At 39.7% G+C, this 22,521-nt stretch overlaps 1 protein-coding gene and 1 non-coding gene across 2 annotated transcripts in view; one reads left to right on the top strand and one right to left on the bottom strand.

Annotated features, from left to right (window-relative positions):
• The window catches only part of SCN11A (sodium voltage-gated channel alpha subunit 11), a 217,171-nt gene that overhangs the window by 179,216 nt on the left and 15,434 nt on the right, over window positions 1-22,521 (bottom strand). Inside the window, exon 2 of the mRNA XM_025376599.1 lies at window positions 17,470-17,590. The gene's annotated coding sequence lies outside the window, so the exon portion shown is untranslated. The remainder of the gene's footprint in view (window positions 1-17,469; window positions 17,591-22,521) is intronic.
• Window positions 11,071-11,174, top strand: LOC112619843. Its single transcript, XR_003118343.1, has one exon. It is a non-coding gene; the product is annotated as a U6 spliceosomal RNA (small nuclear RNA).

Genomic DNA, 22,521 nt, shown 5'->3' with positions numbered 1-22,521 from the left:
GCCATAATTGAGTCCATAGCAGACCATTCTACCATTTTATCGGGCCAGCTGCTTCTAGATGGTGGGACACATAGTAAGACCAGTTGAATCCCTTGCTGTACTTATTTATGGTAAAATGACTTCTTTGGTTGGAAGTGATGTTGTGTGGGATACCTTGGGGGTGAATAGGAATCTCATAAATCCATGGATTGTGCTGTTAGTTAAAGCAAATTGAACAGAAGCAATTATTCATATTCAGAAAAAAAATTCAGTGAGATAAAAATGCTGCCCACTTAATGATGGAAGGGCTTCTATGTAATTGATCTACCATCAGGTGGCTGGCTGGTCTCCCAAGGAAATGATATAATATGAGGGGCTCATCATCGGCCTTTGTTGTTGGCATATTATGCATTCAACAGCAGCAGCAGCCAAATCAGTCTTGGTGTGGGGAAGTCCATGCTGTTGAACTGAGACATGGCCTGCATTTCTCATGTCATGGCCACTGCTATGGTTTGAACATTTGTTACTCTCCACAACTCATGTTAAAATTTAATTGCCATTGTAACAATATAAAGAGGTGGAGCCTTTAAGAAGAGAGAGACTTCAAGAATCAGGACACTAGGCCTCCACCCTCATGGGTGTGATTGGCACTGTTATAAAAGGGCAAATTTAGCCTCTTCTAGGTCTTTGCTTGCCGTTCTACCTTCTGCCATGTGATAGCATAGTAAGAAAGCCCTTGACAGGTGCCAGCTTCTTGATCTTGGACTTTCAGCCTCCAGAACAGTGAGCCAAACTTCCACTCATTATAAATTACTCAGTCTGAGGTATTCTATTATAGGAGCACAAATGGACTAAGACAACCACGTTGGGTTTCTATACACAAGCCCACTAAGTAAGCAACAGAACAACTGAAAAAACAGACTGACTTATATCCACAGGATAATCATCTTGTAGCTCGGTTATTGTGAGGCTCTACTGATGTTAATGCCGTCTGCTCAGTATTTACATTGGATACATTTTTATACTCTGTGCCTCTCCTAATTCAGGTTTTCCAGAAGCTGAGCCTGAAACAGAGGTTCATATATATGCAAAATTTTTTTCCAGTGGTTTAAACAAATAGATGTTTATTTATTTCTCAGAGACAGTGACTACACTGAAAAGGGTTACTAAAGCGCTGGATTGTTCTGGTCATCATGGGAAAGATGTAACATATATATTTTTTGAGACAGTCTTGCTCTGTCGCCCAGGCTGGAGTGCAGTAGCGTGATCTTGGGTCACTGCAAACTCCACCTCCAGGGCTTAAGTGATTCTCCTGCCTCAGCCTCGCAAGTAGCTGGGATTACAGGCGCTCACCACCACGCCTGGCTAATTTTTGTATTTTTAGTAGAGACAGGGTTTTGCCATTTTGGCCAGGCTGGTCTTGAACTTCTGACCTCAAGTGATCAGCCCAACTCAGCCTCCCAAACTGCTGGGATTACAGGCATGAGCCACCATGTGATGTATTTTTTAGGCAGTCTCAGGAGAAACTGATAAAGGAATGAGAGAGGCAGGGTAGGGAAGGAAAAGGAGCTATGTAAGAATGTGGATTAAGGTGAAGTCTAGCTTCACCTGATCCCACAGAGAACTTTGAAGTACAAATTGTGCCACAGAAACTGTCCCACTTTGAGGCTAGGAAAGGGCTTTAGCACCCCTATCGCAGGTGGTCATTGGCCATAGGCTGCCAGGGTAGGGAAGGCAGTAAGATTCTCAGGTATCTGGGGTAAGATGGCTTCAGTTGTTCAGGGGTAATCCCCCAGAGAAAGTTGCAAGTATGAGGTATTGCCTGAAACACCCTGTCGGCTCAAGCATGTGTATACAAACTAAGGCACTGAAATTCAATTTCTGATGTTTATTCCTTTGTGTAGATCCATATTTCCATCTGGCATCATTTTCCTGTGGCCTGAAAGACATCCTTTAATAGTTCTTATAGTGCATCATGTAGTAGTGATAAATGTTTTCAGCCTTTGTTAAGTTTGGAGCATATTTATTTTGCTTTCATTTTTATTTATTTAACTTTATTTCTTTATTTTTTGAGATGGAGTCTCACTCTGTCACCCAGGCTGGAGTGCAGTGGTGTGATCTTAGCTCACAGCAACTTCCGCCTCCTGGGTTCAAACAATTCTTCTGCCTCAGCCTCCTGAGTAGCTGGGATTACAGGAGCCCGCCAACATGCCAGGCTAATTTTTGTATTTTTTGGTAGAGACAGGGTTTCACCATGTTGGCCAGGCTGGTCTCAAACTCCTGACCTCAGGTGATCTGCCCATTTCAGCCTTTCAAAGTGCTGGGATTACAGGTGTGAGCCACTGCGCCCAGCCAGCCTTCATTTTTAAAAGATATTTTTATTGGTTATAAAATTATAGTTTGATAGTATTTTTATTTTAGCACTTTAAAAATGTTGCTTCACTAGTGCTATGAACTATGTTCCCCTCACATTCATATGTTGAAATCTTAACACCCAGTGTTGATGATATTGGAACATGGGACTTTTGGGAGGTAATTATATCATGAGAGTGGAGCCCTCAGGAATGAAATTAGTGTTCTTATAAAAATACACAAGAGAGCTTGCCTTTTCTCTCTCTGCTCTCTGCCATGTGAGAACACAATAAAAAAGATGGCCTTCTGCAAACCAGAAAGTGAGCTCTCATCAGACGTCAAGTCTGCCTGCATCTTGCTCTTGAACTTTCCAATCTCTAGAACTGTGAAAAATGAATGTTTGTTGTTTATATCACCTAGTCTATGGTAATTTGTTATAGCAGCCCAAGCTGACCAACATAACTATTTTCTCACTCACATTGTGTTGAACAAGAAATCTAAAGTCATCCTCATCCTTGCTTTTCTGTCATGCCTTTTATTCTCTCTGGCTGCTTTTAAGAGCTTCTCTGTATCACCAGTTTTATGATGCGCCTTAGAGTGGTTTTCTTTATGTTTATGTACTTGAGTATTTTCTGAGGTTCTTGGATCTATAGATTTATAGTTCCATCAAATTTGGGAAAATTTCAACCATTATTTTTTCAAGTATTTTTTCTGTCTTTCTCTCTCTCTCTCTCTCTCTCCTCTGTTTTGGAAGCTCCAACTGTATTGTTTGAAGTTGTCCTACAGTTCACTTTTATTATAGTTTTCATTTAAAAGTTTTATGTCTTTTTTCTTTTACATCTTGTATATCTCTACTCAACTTTGTGAACATATGCATATAGTTACAACTGTTTTAATGTCCTACTAATTATAATATCTGTGTCAGTTCGGCATGGTTTCGATTGAACAATTTATCTCCTTAATATGGGTCGTATTTTCTTACTTCTTTGCATGCCTGGCAATTTTTGTTGGATGGCAGATATAGTGAAATTTACTTGTTAGGTGTGGGTATTTTTGTATTCCTATAAATATTCTTAAACTTTGTTTTGGAACACTATTAAGTTGTTTGGAAAGAGTTTGTTTCTTTTAGGTCTTAAAGATTTGTTAGGTAGAACTGCAACAGGATTCATTCATACTTTCCCATTATTAAGGCAAGACAGGTGCCCTGGCTGGTGAGATTGGGCCACTATTCCTGGCTTTTTGTGAACCCTGCGCACTGCTACTTCTAATCTTTTTGGAAAACTTATTTTCCTGACCTCAGGTTGGCTCCTCACACACACGTGCATGTGCACTGTGTGTACTCTGCCAAATACTAGAAAAGAACTCTCTACAGATCTCTGGGTTTCTTTCTGTGTGCAATTCTTTGCTTGTTGGTAGTCTGTCCTGAAAACTCCAGATGCTTTTATTCTCCTTCAGACTCTCAGCTCCTTCTCCTCAACCCAAGAAAAGTACTGTACTCTGCTGGGTTCCCCTTCCTGTTCCAAGAACTGGAAACTCTCTCAAGATAGGGTTCACCTCCTTTGTTTCCTGTGAAGGAATCTGTCTTTTGTTGTTTGATGTCGAGTGTCTTAAAAAAAAAAAAATCATTGTTTTGAAACTGTGTTTACAAAAATTATGTAACAGTGATAAAATTATGGCAGTAGGGGAGATCTGATCTAGCCAACTTCTCTTGCCTTTAGCCTTCAAGCTGCCCTCCTAGGTTTAAGTAAGCTAACTTTGGGAGAAATATAGTTTATAGTTTACATGATAATAGCCCTTCCCCCAAACTCAACCACCTTTGTAACGCTAATGAGAGACCACCAGGCTAGGAGGATAGAGGAGCCTAAATTCTGCTAAGGTGTAGACATAGACAATTGACAGCCATTATTCTGGAGGTCACAAGATATGCAACTTCCCCAATTATTCCTGCAGATAACATTAATATTATAGAACCTAAGATTGGCCTTTTGAGATATCTTCTCAGTTTTTTTGCATGTCCAATAATGGATGGCTCTGCCTGGACCCACCAACCACTCCTGTGACCCCACCCAGAAGTGACTCAGTGCTCAGGAGAATCATTTCCCACACCCTTTTGATTGCACCTCCAACCAATCACCAATGAGCATCCTACTCCTTTCCCCAAACTACCTTTGAAAAACCCCGAACCTGTGAGCCTTCAGCAAGACTGACTTGAGTAATAACTCTGTCTCCTGTGCGATGTGGCCAGCCTTACATCAATTAAACTCTTTCTTTGCTGCAATGCCATGGTCTCCAGGAATTGATTTTGTTTGTGCAGTGGGCAGGAAGAGTCCATTGAGCAGTTACAGTTTCACATGTTTTGTCTACTTTTTCGTTGTTTCAGCAGGAGGATCAATCCAGTTTCTGTTATTCCATCTTTACCTGAAATGAAAATCCACTCTGCTGTCATTTTTATGAATCCCTCACTTCCATTTCCAAAGCTTTATTCTTTTCATAACCTTTTGAGTAGAATGTTTAATTCATATGTCACTCTTTCATATTTATAGTGATATTCCCTTTTATCACAATTTTAACCATAACCCATACGTTTTACTTTATAGGGTTTTTCTTATCATTGCTTTCATTGTCTCATCAGATAAATTTTTTAAATCTCCAAATGGTTGGCATATTGTTTGATCATTTTGTATCATTGTTATTATAAACTTCTTGTTTTTCCACATTATGAGTAAAGGCTTTGGTGAAGCATACCTCATAGTGGTTAACAGTTTGAATGCTTGAGTCAGAAAGCTGGGGTTTACATCCCTGCTCTGTCTTTTTCTGACTATATGTTCTTGGGCAAATTATTTAACCTAAGGCTGAATTTCTTCATTTGTACAATGGAGATGACAACAATACCGATCTCAAATGGTTGCCCCAAGAGTTAAATAAAGATAATAAATACCTGGGAAGCCTTAGCGCATAGTAAGCATTCAACAAATCTTAGTTAAAGTTTCTGTTTGGGAAAATGTAGAGACTTCTTTGTGGTCAAATTTTGATACTCACTGATAATTGAAAGAATTAAAAAGGATATTCTCAATAGGTGTGAAGTTCAGTGTTGCAACAGATGTTACTGACCTCCAACTCCATATTCCTTTGGCCCCCCTCAGAGTTTGCCTGAAGCTGCACTGGACAATGTGCCGACAGGACAGTTCCCCTCAAGAACCTGTACATTTCTCTGCTTGTCTACCTAAAGTTGCTCCAGGGACAGTCCAGCAGTGTTTGAGATTTGAAACTGTCAGAGACAATTCTCAATCAGTGAGGAACAGGAAAAACAGGATACAAACCCCAGCTTTGCTGTCCCTTGAGAGAGAAAATCTAAGGTGTGTTCTATATATTCTTCCTAGAATCCCCAGAAAGATTGAGCTTCAGTCACCCACAGAAGAAACCCACTCATTTTTTATGCACCCTGGATGGGCTTTTTCCCCTTCCTGTCTCACAGTTCCTGCTCTTTCTCTTGAGCTTCTTGAGATTACCTCCTAAATCTCCTTTCTGGAGGAACACACACTAACACAGATATGTGTATGTATTAGGTTGTCCTAGTAAATGTATTGTTCACATCCTCTAAGCAGTGGCTCTCAATTCTCATTTCATATTATAATCAACTGGAGAATGCATCAAAATTTCTGGGAATTGTGAAATAAAAAACAAATCCAGACTTAGTGATGAAAGACTTTATTTAAAAAAATATATTGCAAAGGGGAGTGGGAGGAACTATTGCAATAGTGAGAGAAGAGCTATTACAACAGGGAGAAACTTCTGACCATAAGATCTGTTAAAAAAAAAAAAAAAAAAAGCTTATGCACATTAAAATTTTAATAAGTTTATTTGAGCATTCAGCTATTTATGCATGGGGCAGTACCAGACCACAAGCGGTTTAGCGCTGCACCAAGAAGGCAAGGGGAAACTTTTTAAAGGTGTTCATAGAAGTAAGGCAAATTAAATATTTGCTTGGTTAAAAAGGAAAATCCCTAGTTAGAGGTTAGTTGGTCATTTCTGATTGGTAAATTCTCTAGTTAGAGGTTAGTTGGCAGTTTCTGATTGGTTAAGCTTAAGTTTTGCTTTATTGTTTACATTGAGTTGGGTTTTAGTTTGCTTAGGAACTCAAGGTGCTGGAGCTGTATTAGCCTAATGGCCTCCCTATTAATGATTTTGACAGTTCTCAAGGCCAAAAAGGGATTTCTTTTATGGAGAGAAGTAAACAAGACAAGAAACACCCTGGTGTGACGACCTGGGATGAAAAGGTGGCCTGATGGAATAACAGATCAGAGAATGGTTTGCTCTGAGGCCAGCCTATTCTTGAGGGGCTGCTAAGAAGATGTTGTGAGGACCTGAGTGAAGGAGAGAATCTTAACCAAAGTTTGGTTAACAGGCATTTGTTCTGAGTCCCACCTAAGTCATATGGGAAAACATGGTCCTTCGCAATGGGCCTTTTCCAGAACACAAAATGGGTGGGCATAGGAAGGATTCTTAGCTGTTTCTTTTTTCCGCAACTATAGGACTCAGGTAAAATTCTATGTTGTCTGGATGGAGCCTGAACAACAAAATTTTCTAGGAGCTTCTGTAAACTAAAAATAAAATTTTAAGCCCCTCAACTGACCGCTTGGCCAAGGAGCCCCCAGCATAACCTTGAAAACTGAGTTCTTGGCTATGATGGGATGGGGGGTCAGACATACCTTGTTATACCCCCTCCCTGACTAACCATGATTAGGCTTTCTTCCCTCAGGGCTTAGCAGAAACCAGCCCTTTCAAAAGACTCCACCACAGATATCAATCAACCAAGTGCCTAAGGCAGTCCCTCTTTTTTTGCCTGATAAGAGATCACCACTGAAGTAGTTCTGGCCAGTCTAAGGAGAAGGCACAGTAAGGGTTTGTGTGTCCTCTGCTTCACCTTTTGATATCAGAGGGCCAAAAACTCTGCCCTCAGATCATGCTAACTTTGCTATGTTTTGTCCCTGGGACTCATGGAGAGGCATGAAGCTCAATTGTGCATGCACATGTTTCTCCTTTCATAAATATTCATGACTCTTCCTATAGCTTAATAAATATGTATATTTGGCAACTGTGCTCTGCATAAATTTCTGCTCCCTTTGCCCCTACCTTGAAGTGTCTGTTTCTGGCTTCTTACTGGAGGCTGTGCTTCCCAGTCTGTCAGAATGGCCATTCTGCAGGCTGCAACCCTTTATGAGACATAAAGCTTTCCTTCCCACATTTATGAACTTTGTCTTTCTTCAGTTGACACTTCCTAGGTATAGATTACAATAAGAGACTTGTGAGACACATCAACTAATCAAAATGTATAGACCTTACTCAGATCCTGAGTTAAACACAGCTTTTCTCGCCAGGGGCAGTGGTTCACATGTGTAATCCCAGCACTTTGGGAAACAAGGCTGGTGGATTGCTTGATTCCAGGAGTTTGAGACCAGCCTGGGCAATATGGCAAAACCCTGTCCCTACAAGAAAAACACAACAATAGGCCAGGCACGGTGGTGCTTGCCTGTAGTCCCAGCTACTTGGGAGGCTGAGGCAAAAAGATTTTGAGCCCAGGATGCAGAGGTTGCAGTGAGCCCTGATCATGCCATTGCACTCCAGCCTGGGTGACAGAGCAAAACCTTGTCTCAAAAAACTAAAATGAAATAAACTAAAATAAAATAAACATAGCTTTTTAATAATGGCATTTGTGCAACAATTGGAAACTTTAACACTAAATTTTTGATGAAGTTAAGGAATTACTGTTATTTTTAAGTGTGATAATGATACTACACTTACACATTTTTAATTTTTAAAAAGTGATAAATGTATTGTGGTTATGCTTTTTAAAACGAGTCCTTACATGTTAGAGATACTGACTGGAAGAAATATTTATAGATTAAGCAATATGATTTCTGCGATTTGCTTCAGTATAATTTGGAAAGGGGGAATGTGGATGGGGATACAGTTGGCCATGAATTGATAATGGTTGATGTTGGGTGGTGGACCATGTGGGCTCATTTGGTTAGTCTATTACTTTTGCATATGTTTGAAGTTTCCATAACAAAAAAGCATTTAAAAAGAAACTTCTAAATTGTTCTTCATATACAGCCTATATTGAGAACTGCTATTCATACCCTTACTTATTTGTTGTCTGCTCAATTGTTAAAACTTGAAAGGGGTTTTTTGAGGGTTCTCCTCCCATGACTTTTATATTTCTATTCATTTCTCCTTGTATTTTCTGCAATGCTTCCTTTATATCTTTTATTGCTTTATTATTTGTCACAGTAGGTTTATAAAAGATACCCTTTTTTCTTTAAAAATAATATATGCTTATGGCAAAAGCAAAGAAAAAAATCAAGCAGAATATGAAGGTAGATGATGAAAAATAGACTTGCCTTTCACCTCAGATCCCCAACTTTCCTTTTTTTTTTTTGAGATGGAGTCTTGCTGTGTCATCCAGGCTGGAGTGCAGTGGCAGGATCTCAGCTCACTGCAACCTCTGCCTCCCAGGTTCAAGCAATTCTCCTGCCTCAGCGTCTCGAGTAGCTGGGACTACAGGCATCTGCCACCACGCCTGGGTAATTTTTGTATTTTTAGTAGAGGCAGGGTTTTACCATGTTGGCCAGGCTGGTCTCAGACTCCTGACCTCAGGTGATCCACCCACCTCAGTCTCCCAGAGTTCTGGGATTACAGGGATGAGCCACCATGCCTGGCCAAGATCCCCAACTTTCAGTCCCCCTTCCCAATCACCAGTTTTTTCTGTCTCCATGGAGGAGTATTGACTATGTATATAAACTGTAGGGACAGAAAGGTGTGATACCTTTCCTCCCCATCACAAGTGTCACTGCAGAAACTCCTATAACAAAAGACAGGTTAACAAGAGAAGAGCATACAGATTCATTTAATCACAGTTTTACATGACCCAGAATGCTTCAGAAATGAAGACCCAAGGACCCAGGGAAAATAGTTTGTTTTTATGCTTAGGTTCGATGAAACATGGATAGCCATGTAGAAATGTAATTAGACAAAAGGGTATGACCTAATAGTAATAGATAGAGTGGGGAAGCCCAGAAAGGCCTGTCTGCTCAGAATCTTCTTGGCCTCTCTGTTGTAGCATTTATTCCTCCTGGGTATGGGGCAGGACCCTTTGGAATGAGGTAAGGTCTTATGACCTACTATCAGGCAAGGGCAGATCAGAGAACATCTTTATGACCAGTGTTGGGGCTCAGAAAACAGTACCCCAAAATGAAGGCCTCAGAAGCAGCCTTAGGAACAAAAGTTTCTCCCCTGAGACTAGTCATACAAACTAGAATCCCTCTTCCCCAAGGCAGGTCACAGAAACCAGAACCCCTTTCCCCTAAAGCCAGCCATGAAACCTGAACATAATATTCCAACTTTTCCTCTACCTTTCTGTGTAAAACTGGCCATTAAAAAAAAAAGTTATCTGATCTTCCTTGTTTGACTGTAAGTCATAAGACTCCCATTTCAGAAAGCGTCCTGCCCCATACCCAGAAGGAAGGAATGCAGGCTCAGAGAGGGACAGACAGGCCTTGCTGGATTTCCCCATTTAGTCTATTAGCATTAGATCACACCCTTCTGTCTAATCACATTTCTACATGGCTGTCCATACTTTTTTGAACCTAAGCATGAAAATGGACAATTTCCCCTGTATCTTTGGGTCTTCCTTCTGAAGGCTCCTGTATATACACATTACATAAATGTATATGCCTTTTCTCCAGTTAGTCTACCTTTTCCAAGTTGGTTTTTCAGCAAACCCTCAAAGTGCCAAGTGGAACCCCCTGGCCTCTGCATGAGCTCTTAGACAGAAAGGTTGGAGGAACTTTGGAGTAATAGCTTGCTTTGGGTAAAGGGAGTTCTAGCTTCTAAGAGCCCCCCTTCACCCTTGGGGAAGAGGAATTCTTGTTCCTGACTTATTTCAGGAGAGAAGGAGGAGTGGGAGACAGGAGGGCAGGAGGGCAGAGAGACCTTGGTTCTGAGGCTGCTTCTGAGACCTTCCAGTGTCCTTTAGTTCAAAGTACTCAGCATGTCATAGCGCCCTCAGAGAGGGTTCTTGATCTCACACAAGAAAGGATTTGGAGTGAGTCCATAGAGTGAAGTGAAAGCAAGTTTATTAAGAAAGTAAAGGAATAAAAGAATGGCTACTCCATAGACAGAGGAGCAGCACAGGATGCTCAGCTGGCTATAAGTATTGTTACTTCTTGATTATATGCTAAACAAGGGGTGGATTATTCATGAGTTTTCCTGGAAAGGGATGGGAAATTCCTGGAATTAAGGGTTCCTCCCCTTTTTAGACCATATAGGGTAACTTCCTGGCATTGCCATGGCATTTGTAAACTGTCGTGGCACTGGTGGGAGTGTCTTCTAGCATGCTAATGCATTATAATTAGTGTGTAATGAGCAGTGAGGACAACCAGAGGTCACTTTCATCGCCACCTTAGTTTTGGTGGGTTTTGGCTGGCTTCATTACCACAGCCTGTTTTATCAGCATGGACTTTATGACCTGTCTGATGTGCCAACCTCCTCTCTCATCCTGTGACACAGAATGCTTAACCTCCTGGGAGTGCAGCCTAGTAGGTCTCAGCCTTATTTTACCCCTCCCCAATTCAAGATGAAGTTGCTGTGGTTCAAACGCCTCTGACAGCTCTATTGCTATTATTTCTTCTTTTATACCTAAAGGTCTAAAAAACCTTGTTGACAAAAGTACACAGAAGAGTACTTGCTTCAGCAGCACATATATTAAAATTAGAATAATACAGAGAAGATTAACATGGCCCCCACACAATAACATGCGAATTCATGAAGTGTTCCATATTTTTATTACATTATGTGTCAATTAAAACTAAAATAAAACTTTAAAAAAACACATAGAAGAAAATCCTTTCAACCTTAAATATCACATTCTGATCTGTCATTAGAGATTGTCTGCAATGATTTCTCAGCTGACAAGTCATTATACAAGGCAGATATTGATCTTTAAAATAATCCTGTGTTCTTTTTTATGTGTGAAGGTTCACTTTCTGAAAGTTCATTAGGCTCTATACTTAAGACGTGTTCACTGTTCTCTACTTGGGATATAACTTAAAAGTGTCTTCTAAACAACTCACTTGCTCACCACGAATTACCTGAACTACAACCCCGCTGGGTCGTGGGGGCTCTCCCTTCTCCCATCATGATGAGTACCTTTAAGTCCAACTTCCCATGATACCAATGGTTTCCTCCCAGGTGAGGGGCCTTTAACATCCTGCAGACCCCTGTCAAAGAAAACCAGAGCCAGACAGAAGTTAAAGCAGTGAAGATAAATTTTATTCAGGAGCTATTGCAGTAGGGAAAGAGAGACCGCAGTTTATAATGGGCTCCCTTCTGAATACAAAGACAAGTGGGAAATTATGGCCAAGGTGCAGGGTGGGGTCAGTGGATGGAAATTACTAAAAGGGAACATCAGCAATAAGATGGATTCTAAACTGTCTCAGCTTCTAGCTGAAGGCAGCCAGGATAGTAAGATACTGAGGGAAAGGGGTTGAGGAATTTCATCAGATATCAAGGGTGGTCAGATACCAAGGGTGGGGGATTCTAATGACACTAACTCACCAGGATTCTTTCTGAAAGCAGAATAAGCAAGCCAAGGACGGAGCCCAAGGTCTGGGTCTTCAGGGCTTAAAAGAACCTGATTAGTGTTAGGTCAAAGAGAGAGTCTGTTGCTTCAGATGTCCCTAAAGCCCCCAGGGGTCAGAGAGCTAACTTTCCTAGGCAACTTCTGAAAACAGCTGGCACTCCAAATCAAGACTGCCTGATGCCACTTCCTCCCATGGAGGCCACTTCTAGAAATGGGTCACTTTACTAGAAAAAAAAAACTCCAGCAGAAGCCCTGGCCCTAGAAACAACTCACATGGAAAGATGGGTAGAATGAGGGACACTGAAGATCCTTGTCTTGTTTAAAACCCCCTTTGGCCTGGGGGGTTTTCCTTTACTCAATAAAGTCTATTCCTTAAGTCATGCTTGCAAAGCCAGTGGCAACCATAAAGGGCCTCATCTGGCAGGATAGATCCTCCTTCAATTTTATTAAACCATGAGATTTGCAAAAGGATTGTTACTGGGTTTTGGGGGTCATTCATTTACTCAAGGTTGACACCAGTTTTTCAAAAATCCCTGCTTGTTGCCCAGGGGTCAGTGCATGATAGTGAGATTCAGAACACATGGCTTTCTTTTGTAAATTGGAAGCTGAGCTCGAAAGGGTAGGTAAGAAAAGAAGGACCAGCATTGGCACTCAGCTGTGGGCAAATTTCTCAAACAAATGAACTTTAGGAATAAACACTCGGCTTCTGAAAGTTTAGCCCCTTAAAACTATCACTGCCCCTATCCCTTAAAACATCTCATAAACCCAACTGGGGAGGCTGTTTACCCCCATTGACAGCTGCTATTTCAGACCTTGCTACCAAGGTTGAAGCAAGGGTTTGAGAAATAAGGAGGTAGGACAGTTCTTCCTTAGCTGGTGGCTTCTCTGGAACTAGCAGATGATTGAAGCTGGCATTTTACCTTCTAAAGCTTTCTTGGGCACTTCTGGGAGACCCAGCTCTGTGACCCAGCTTCAAGTCTCCTGAAGAGGTGACATATTCTGCTCCTTGGCCTAGCTGCATCCCTCTCGGCCCTGGGTCATGGTGATGCAACCACACATTTTTCATAGTTGAAGACTTCTTTCTCATCTCCCAGGTGGTCCTCTTGAGTTGGACTTAATACAGTTCAGCCTAGATTTTTCTCCCATCTGCCATACATCCATCTAGTCTACAGAAAACCTTCATCAAACGCTTACCCCCTCCCAAATAAAAAACTGTGGGAGTACAGTCTGTTAACTAACACTCTTGTGGCTCTACCAGCAAAGCAACTAGTTGGCCCATCTCTAGCCCTCTAGATTTGGGAGAGTTACACCCCAGACCACCTAACTGGTCACTTACCAAGCTCTCAGATGCTCTCACTGAAGATCTACCTCATTATATTTGGGATCACAGGATACATCCCCTTGGGGTAGAAGGGATGGAATTCACAGCACAGATTTTTTCCAAAGAAATCTTTTAATCCCTCTTCCCATGCTCTGACACTGTTAATATCCTTATACCTTCTAGATGCTTGTAACCAGTTCTCAAGGATATTTCATTTGTCAATTGGCACATAGGATCCATCTTAAACCGATTTGAGATTTCATATTAATTATATTTCTACCTCAGGTCAAACCGAGACAATAAACACTCATGACATACCATTCTTTAACTGCTGTCTTGGCCTGTTTTCTGTTGTTATAACACAATGCCTGGGACTGGGTAATTCATAAAGGAAGTTGATTTGGTTCACAGTTCTGAAGACTAGGAAGTCCAAGGGCATGATGACAGCTTCTGGTAAGGGCTTTGTAGTGCATCATAACTTGGCAAAGGGCATCACATGGCGAGAAAGCAAGAGTGTGCAAAAAAGACAAAACATGAGGGGTGGCCTTGCTTTATAGCAATCCACTCTCGTGGTAACTAATTCAGTCCCATTAGAGCAAGAACTCACTGACCCCCTGGAGAACTAACCCAGTCCCATGAGAGCAGCATTAATCCCTTCATGAAGGCAAAGCCCTCATCATGACCCAAACACTTCATAAAGGTCCCGTGACTTTTCAACATCATTACATTGGGAACCAAATTGCAACATGAGTTTTATAGGGGACAAGTCATATTCAAATTATTAGTAACTGCCTATGTGTGGCAGTATCAGTAACTGTCTGGATGCATCTTTATGGATGTATCAATTAATTCATTTCATCTGTCATGGTCATTTGCTTCAACAATGCTTTAATAAATGTCCCTTTACCTGTGTTTTTAAGTCAACTGTTAGTATACTGGTAGGATAAATTTCTAGAAAAGGAGCTAAGTCACTCTCTAAAGAGGTTATACCAATTTACCCTCCCAATCTAAGTGTAAAAAAAGATGGTTTTCCACATCCTCTGAACACAGTACCTTATTAAACTTTTAAATCTTTTCCAATGTAATAGGTAAAAAATTATATCCTATTTGAATATGTATTTTCTTGATTACAAATGAGGTTAAATATATTTTTATGCAATTTAAAACCACTTATTTTATTTTACTATGAGATGCCTGTGCATATCCTTTGCCCATTTTTTCCTACTGTGTTTTTGGTATTTTTTCATATTAACTTGTAAACACTTCTTGTAATATTAAGGAAATTGGCCCACTGTCATGTGTGTTCCAAACAGATTTTCCCATAGTGGGAAAGGGCATAGTGGGCAGGGGCACCCATGAAGAGGTGGTTCAAGGCAAACATAGTACAACTCAGTGCTTTTAGAATGTAGCTACATTTGGAACAGCATCTCTCACATCTTCTCCTGTCTTCCAGATGTTACTGAGTTGTTACCTTCTCATTCATAGCAGTTCAGTAATGAAGATCTAATTGAAGTATAAGAAAAAGGGTCCATTGGACAGTCACCATGGCAACTGCCCCTCCCACAGTATTTACCATTCAAAGGCTTCTGCAGGCATTCATGTACAACAAATTAGCAAAAAAGATTTCCAGATTCACAACCCTAATTTTGAATGCAGTTTGAAGGTGCTTAGAGACATAAAGAATGCCTGTGGTTTCTACAAGATTACTAGGAAAAGAATTGTCTTCAGTTCCAGCTTCTGTGGCAGGATGATTTGTTCAGACATTAAGAGTATATTTTGTTTTTGGTGTAATTTTTCTTCCATTTCCACCATCTGCTGAGGGTTGCCAGCCCACAGTGCTTGCTGGTCTCAGGAGTGGTTTATATTCCTGGGCACAAAGCAGAAGCTGCTTAAAGATCATCTCTGATCTTGCCCTTAGTGAAAGCTCAAGCTTACTGAAGAGGTAAAACTATAAATCTAGATGGGGAGGGGCACGGTGGGGATAAACCAATTCTCTTTGGAGGCAGGAAGAGGACTGGGCGAAAGCAGGAGAAGCTCTGCAAAGAGGGCAGACCTGTGACCACTGCTGAAAACATCTAAGCTGGTGACAGAACCTGGTCATGATGGCTAGAGGTCTTAGGGAAGTGGAGTCCTAGGCACTGGGATTCCTGGTCCTAACAAAAAATTCCAGTCCCAATGGCAGAAAAGATCAGTGGCCCACCCACTTCCAAGGGACCATATTTCTGATACTCCAAAGCATCTCAGCCCTAACCACTGTGGCCTGAGGATTGTTGGTGCTTCCAGGCATATAACCCCTGGGATATATGAGTGACTTTATGGTCAATTGGAGTGTCAGAAGAATCTTAACAGTAACTGAAGTTACATTTTCCATCATTTTAGCTGGCCAAGAGCTTGAAATTATTTTTATTTTTAATAATGCGACATCAATTTGACACATCAGTTTATGGAGTAAAATTTACATCCAGTGCACTTTTTTAGACTAGTATTGTAAGAAGCCTCAGCCAGTTCAGCTTCTGACAAAAATCCTACCACAAAAAAAAAAAAAAAAAAAGGCACATTTGTGACATGGTTTTTATATTGTTTTTATTTTGCCCACTTAATACTTTACAAACACTTACATTTTGCTTTATTTCTTTTAACGTATTTTCATGATCAATTATAGCACTTTTATGGGAGAAAATAGGTTTCCTGAAAAGATACTTTGGTTATGACTTTTCATCAGTGGGGAGTGTTAAGTATTTTGAAGTCTGACTTGTCACATTAGCCAGTTAGTTCAGATTAGGGATGGCCTGGATGGTTCTCTACTGCCCTCCAGTGGGAAAGCTAGATGGAGGTCAAAGCATTTTTGAAATGGAAAATGGATTGGTTTATGTGTCTCTAATATTGGGATGTAAAATATATGGACAGAAGGAGATAAAAGAACTGAAGGATGTTTTCTTCTCAGTGTGTTCAGAAATAAGTGAACTGTTGAACAGTGAGCCATTCAGCACCATGACTTCTTACAACTTGAAAACGATATTGTAAAGACTGTATTTAAAACTGAGGCCTTGGCCAGGCACGGGGGTTCTTGCTCACCGATAATCCCAACACTTTGGCGGGCCAAAGCAAGAGGATCACTTGAGGTCAGAAGTTGGATACCAGCCTGGCCAACATGGTGAAACCCCATCTCTACTAAAAATACAAAAATTAGCTGGGCGTGGTGGTATGTGACTGTAATCCCAGCTACCTGGGAGGCTTAGGCAGAAGAATAGCTTGAACCTGGGAGGCAGAGGTTGCAGTGAGCCAAGATTGCACCACTGTATTCCAGCCTGGGTGACAGAGCGAGATTTTGTCTTAAAAAAAAAAGGAAGGGAAAAGAAAAAGAAAGATAAAACGGAGGTCTTTCTGCCAGGACAAAAATAGTACACAACTTTGGACATGAACATTTTAAACATTCTGAGTCTCTATGTACACTTATATAATCTTGCTTTACTTCTGCATAATTATTAAATTATGATCTTGTAGTCTATTATATATCATAACACCCTTATTTCTTCAAAGAAGATTATTAAAGGGCTATGAAGAAATTATGTAGCTTCTCAGTTTCTCCATGAATCTGATTAATATCTGTGACAGCCTTGCATTAAAAACTTTATTTAGTTTACAGAAAAAGTTTGCCAATCCCTCCTAAGTCACAATTCCCACCACATTTGCATCCTGCTTTAACCAACTGATAGATATTTTTATAGTGAAGGAAAAACTTAGAAAAAGTACATTTTACTAACATAAAAACAAAAAAGTACAACAAACCAAACAAAAATGGTTATACAAAAGGAGTGTATTAATCTCTGAATACTGACTGACTCTTACATGCTCATTTCCTCCTATACTTCTAAAGACACTTCTAGAACTGATGTGTTTAAAACAGATTGATGTCTGTGTCCGGAGCAGGGCAATAAAATAAACTCAGTTGCTCAAAAAAAAAAAAAAAGTTTATTTAGCATTTCTGCATTATTTAAATGAGTCTTATTCTATTCTTTTAAAAGTCTGTCTTTAAAATATCCAAAGTAATATATTAATCACTAACACACAGTGGTGGTTATAAATAAAGGCTCTAATTATGTTGTGTTTTTAAATATATCTTCAAAATATATTAATTCCTCTTGAACAAACAAACAAAAAACATGAAAACATTCACCTCTCCCCTCTGGTAAACAAGATGCCAACTGTGGGGTATGGTGGAAAGACATACTGGATACTTACATGGTGTTCAGCAAATGGATTGAACATGGAACCAGAAACAGAAACACCAGGACAATCTGAAAACAACAACAACAACAAAAAAGAAAAAACAAGCTTTATCATTCCCCAAGACATTTCCAGGTTATAAAAGCAAGAGAGGAGGCAAGAAAAACTTCCAAACTGACTTGAAAATTTTTAAGAAGTGATAGAGCCTGTATTACATAAAACTTATGAGACAGTTGACCCTAGGAAATTATAACACTTTGCCAATGTTTCCTGGGCAAGCTGATCATTAAAATTAATATCTAAAATATACTGAATATTTCCTGCATACTAAGTGCTATGCTAAGATCATCTCATTTGAATTCAGAAGACCCATATGAGATGAGTACCATTTTCATTCCCATTTTACAGATAAAGAAACTGAAGATGAGAGAAACTGGCCAGGCACGGTGGCTCATGCCTGCAATCCCAACACTTTGGGAGGCCAAGGTGGGCAGATCACTTGAGGTCAGGAGTTCGAGACCAGCCTGGCCCACATGACAAAACCCTGACTCTACTAAAAATACAAAAATTAGGGAAGCCAAGGTGGCGGGCGCCTGTAATCCCAGCTACTGGAGAGGCTGAGGCAGGAGAATTGCTTGAACCTGGTAGGTGGAAGTTGCAGTGAGCTGAGATTGCGCCACTGCACTCCAGCCTGGGTAACAGAAGGAGACTGCATCTCGGAAAAAAAAGAAAAGAGAGAGAGAAAAAAAAACTAAATTAACTTGCTCAGGTAATTGGCAGAAGAAAGATCAAACTTCAGAGAATGATTTAACAATAACAAGTCTGGTTTATTTGGAAGCAGAAGCCTTCCAAAACTCTTATTTACTTTTTATATTTACTACATTTTTGTTTATTATACATGTGAGGTTTCTTTCCGGATGTCAAACTTTTTTCATGTACAATCTATATTTTATTGTACAAAAATGCTTAAAACGAAGATTTGAGACTCAAAGAGAACAGAACTACAATATACCTCAGAAGTACCTTGTGAGAAAAGCATTGTTATTACTATTTTACAGATTAGTTAAGACCTTAGGGGCTTGGAAAAATAATGTGAATTCTCAAAGGGCAAAGGTTGACCTAGGACTTGACCCGTATCATGTGAATAACTTCAGGTGTGTAAGATTGACTTGAGAATATTCCTGAGGCCATGGCACATTGCTATCATTAGGCATTCACAGGGAATCTGAGAGATTATATGAACACATCACAGTGCAATTGGCCCTCAATATCCATGGGTTCCACATCTGTGGATTCAAGCAACTGCAAATAAAAAATATTTGAAAAAAATCGCATCTGTACTGAACATGCAGAGTTTTTTCTTGTTATTGCCTAAACAATATAGCAGAACTACTATTTACATAGCATTTACATTGTATTGGGTATAAGTAATCTAGAGATAATTAAAAATATAGGCCAGGCATGGTGGCTCACACCTGTAATCCCAGCACTTTGGGAGGCCAAGGTGGGCAGATCACAAGGTCAGGAGTTGAGACCAGCCTGGCCAACATAGTGAAATACCATTTCTACTAAAAATACAAAAATTAGCGGGCATGGTGGTGTGCACCTGCAATCCCAGCTACTTGGGAGGCTGAAGCAGGAGAATAGCTTGAACCCAGGAAGCAAAGGTTGCAGTGAGCTGAGATTGCACCAGTGCATTCCAGCCTGGGTGACAGAACGAGACTCCATCTCAAAAACAAAACAAAACAAAACAAAACAAACAAAACACAAAACAAACAAAAAAAACTATACAGGAGGCAACAAAATACCAGCAAATAGAATTCATCAACACATTAAAAAGATCATGCATTACGACCAAGTGGAATTCAGCCCAGAGATGCAAGGACGGTCCAATATATACAAATTAATTTAAGTGATACAACATAATAACAGAATAAAGGACAAAAATCATATGATCATTTCAATTGATGCTGAGAAAGCATTTGATAAAATCCAACATTCCTTCATGATTAAAAAAAAAAAATCCTCAAAGAACTGGGCATAGAAGGAACATATCTCAACAAAAGCCATATACAACAGACCCATGGCAGTATCAGACTAATGCAGAGGAACTGAAAGTCTTTCCTCTAAGATCTGGAACACAACAAAGATGTCCACTTTCATCACTGTTACTGAACATTTTAATAGTAGTCAGTGTCCTAGCTAGAGCAACTCAGTAAGAGAAATAAATAAAAGGCATACAAATTGGAAAGGAATAAGTCAAATTATCCTTGTTTGCAGATATGATCTCATATTGGGAAAAACTTAAAGACTCTATCAAAAAACTATTAGAACTGATAAACAAATTCAGTAGAGTTGCAGGATATAAAATCAACATAAAAAATCAGTAGTATTCCTGTATGTCAATAGTGAACAATCTGAAAACGAAATCAGGAAGGTAATTCCATTTACAATAACAACAAATCAAATAAAAACCAAGGAATAAACTTAATCAAAAAAGTAAAAGATCTCTACAATAAAAAGTATAAAATGTTGATAAAAGAAATTGAAGCAGACACACAAAAAATAGAAAGATATTCCATGTTCATGGATTGGAAGAATTAATATTGTTAAAATGTCCATATCACCCAAAGCAATCTACAGACTCAATGCAATCCCTACCAAAATAATAATAACATTCTTCACAGAAATAAAAAAAAATCCTAAAATTTATTCTGGAACCATGAAAGGCCCAGAATAGCCAAAGCCATCCTAAGCAGAAAGAACAAAACTGAAGGAATCACATTACCTGACTTCAAATTATATTACAGAGCCATAGTAACCAAAATAGCATGGTACTGGCACAAAAACAGATATACTGACCAAGGGAACAGAATAGAGAACCCAGAAATAAATCCATACATCTACAATGAACTCACTTTTTACAAAGGCACCAATTACATACACTGGGGAAAGGACAGTCTCTTCAGTAAATGGTGCTGGGAAAACTGGATATCCATATGCAAAAGAATGAAACTAGGCCCCTATCTCTTGCTGTATATAAAAATCAAATCAAAATGGATTAAAGCCTTAAATCTAAGCCCTCAAACTATGAAACAACTGAAGGAAAACATTGAGGAAACTCTCCAGCACATTAGTCTGGGCAAAATTTTTTCTTTTTACTTTTTTTAGAGATGGGATCTCACTATGTTGCTCCAGCTGAAGTGCAGTGGCTATTCACAGGTGTGATCCTGGTACTGATCAACATGGAAGTTTTGGCTTGCTACACTTCTGACCTGGGCCAGTCCACTCCTCCTTAGGCAACCAAGTGGTCTGGTCCCCTGCTCCTAGGAGGTCACCACATTGATGCCAAATTTAGTGCAGATGCCTGATTGGCATAGTGCGTTATAGCTCAGAACTCCTGGACTTAAGCAATCCTCCTGCGTCAGCTTTCTGAATTCTTTTTTTTTTTTTTAAAGAGACACAGTCTCACTCCGTAGCCCAGGCTGGAGTGCAACGGCACAATATCGGCTCACTGCAACCTCTGCCTCCCAGGTTCAAGAGATTCTCATGCCTCAGGCCCCCCAAGTAGCTGGGATTACAGGCATGCCCCACCACATCTGGCTAATTTATGTATTTTTAGAAGAGATAGGGTTTTGCCATGTTGGCCAGGCTGATCTTAAACTCCTGGCCTCAAGTGATCTGCCTGCCTCAGCCTCCCAAAGTGCTGAGATTACAGGCATGAGCCACCACGCCTGGTCAAGCAGATTTCTTAAGTAATACCCCAAAAGCACAGACAATCAAAGAAAATGGATAAGTGGGATCATCAGTTAAAAAGCTTCTGCACAGCAAAGGAAATAATCAACAAAGTGAAGAGACAACACATAGAATGGGAAAAAATATTTGTAAACTGTAAAAATATCTGTCAAGTGGTTAATAACCAGAATATATAAGAAGCACAAACAACTCTGTAAGAAAATATCTAATAATACAATTAAAAATGGGCAAAATATCTGAATAGATATTTCTCAAAAGAAGACATACGAATGGCAAACAGGTATATGAAAAGGTGTCCAACATTACTGATCATCAAAGAAATGCATATCAAAACTATATTATCTCACCCCAGTTTAAATGGCTTTTATCCAAAAGACAGGCAATAACAAATGTTAGTGGGGATGTGGAGAAAAGGGAACCCTCATATACTGTTGGTGGGAATGTGAATTAGTACAGCCACTCTGGAGAACAGTATAGAAGTTCCCTCAAGAAACTGAAAACAGAACTACTATATGATCCAGCAATCCCACTGCTAGGTATATACCCAAAAGAAAGGAAATCAGTATATTGAAGAGATATCCGCACTCTCGTGTTTATTGCAGTTCTACTCAACAATAGCCAAGATTTGGAATAAACTTAAGTGTTCATCAACAGACAAATGGATAAAGTAAATGTGGCACGTGTATATGATGGAGTACTATTCAACTACAAAAAGGAATGAGATAGTGTCATTTGCAACAACATGGATGGAACTGGAGGACGTTATGTTAAGTGAAATAAGCCAGGCATGGAAAAACAAACCTTGCATGTTATTACCAATTTGTGGGAACTAAAAATTAAAACAATTGAACTCATGGAGATAGAGTAAAATGATGGTTACTAAAAGCTGTGAAGGGTAGTGGTGGGGGTGGGGGAAGTGGGTGTCATTAATGGGTACAAAAATATAGTTAGATAGAATGAATAAGACCTAGTATTTGATAGCACAAGAAGGTGATTACAGTCCGTTATAATTTGTTGTACGTTTTAGAATAACTAAGGGAGTACAATTGGAATGTTTGTAACACACAGAAATATGAATGTTTCAGGTAATAGATACTCCATATACACTGATGTGATTATTGCACATTGTATGCCTCTATCAAAGTATCTCATGTACCTCATAAATATATATACACCTACTCTGTACCCATAAATTTAAAAATAAAAAAATTAAAGTGTACCGGAGGATGTGTGTAGGTTATATGCA

The sequence above is a fragment of the Theropithecus gelada genome, chromosome 2 (genome assembly GCF_003255815.1).
Source record: "Theropithecus gelada isolate Dixy chromosome 2, Tgel_1.0, whole genome shotgun sequence".
NCBI classification, from domain to species: Eukaryota; Metazoa; Chordata; class Mammalia; order Primates; family Cercopithecidae; genus Theropithecus; species Theropithecus gelada.
This window is presented reverse-complemented; position numbering and strand designations above follow the sequence as displayed.